Source organism: Mus caroli, chromosome 4 (assembly GCF_900094665.2).
Source record: "Mus caroli chromosome 4, CAROLI_EIJ_v1.1, whole genome shotgun sequence".
NCBI classification, from domain to species: domain Eukaryota; kingdom Metazoa; phylum Chordata; class Mammalia; order Rodentia; family Muridae; genus Mus; species Mus caroli.
In genome coordinates, this window is record NC_034573.1 from 85,165,878 (window position 1) to 85,167,111 (window position 1,234).

Here is a 1,234-nt window from a genome sequence, read left to right on the forward strand (position 1 = left end):
TACTTCTCAATGATCAGGTAAGTACTAAGGCAAATAGGTTAATGTAGAATTGATGGCAGTCTTCCATTATTTCATTTTCCTAATAGATATGTACATGTAATGTTTACTGTTTTGTTTTAAAATATGTATTTACACACAGATTTTGATATTCTATTAATCATTACCAGGCAATCAACTTTATTGACTTGTGGAGAAAAGTAGATATCACTGGGTTCTTTATAAAGGGTACAATAAATCTAGGAGCTCTGTAATTAACTCATAATTATATAAGCAATAAAGGCTTAATTATAAAATTATTAATATGTTCAAATTATGAGGAATTTTCTGGCATTTAATTAACATTTACCATGGCAAGCTACAGCAAATTAAATATCAATTAATAAAAATAGTGACATTTATTTAGATACTCTATTAGTTGTTACAATTATTAACTTGTTATCTCTGGCTTTTAAAATTCTGATTGAGTGAATAAATATTCCCTATAAATTTTATGTGTTAAAATCTAATTATATTAGTGTCCTGCAATTTTAAATTGATGATGCAGCATCACTCATAATAAGCTTCAAGCCTCTCTGAAGTACCAGTTGATGTATAATTGACATCTACTAGTTAATAAAGACATAACACACTTCTACAGTAACTATGCAATTTGAAATATTCTCCCTCAATGTCCTCAAACTTCAAAAAACCCTTATATTTAAAATCATGTTAAACCTATGAGTTTATCTCAGTTTCTAGTCAAAATATTGATATTATACCGCCATGGCTGTTCTATTATTTTGATCCAGATCCATGATTCAGAAAATATGTGTAAGATAATATGATCGCTGTTTATGTGTCTATATAAATTCTAGATTTCATGTCTTATTCATCACAGTACTTTTTAGAAAATATAATATAATATCAGAATAAAATCAATACTGACTCCTATTGCCAAAGTATATGAAAATATAAACTGTGAGTACCTTTAAAATGAGAAATGCTTTTACTCATGTGTCCAATGTATCATTATCAAGCAGAATATCTCAAAGGTAAGTTCTTTCATCCATTACTTTTGCCTTTGCTGGGAATTTTATCACTGTGATAAAACAGCATGACCAAAAATTAAGTTGGGGAGGGAAGTGTTTATTTGGCTTACACATATATTGCTGGTTATCATCAAAAGAAGTCAGGACAGGAGCTCAGATAATGCAGATCCTGGCGGCAGTAGCTCATGCAGAGGCCATAGAGGGAT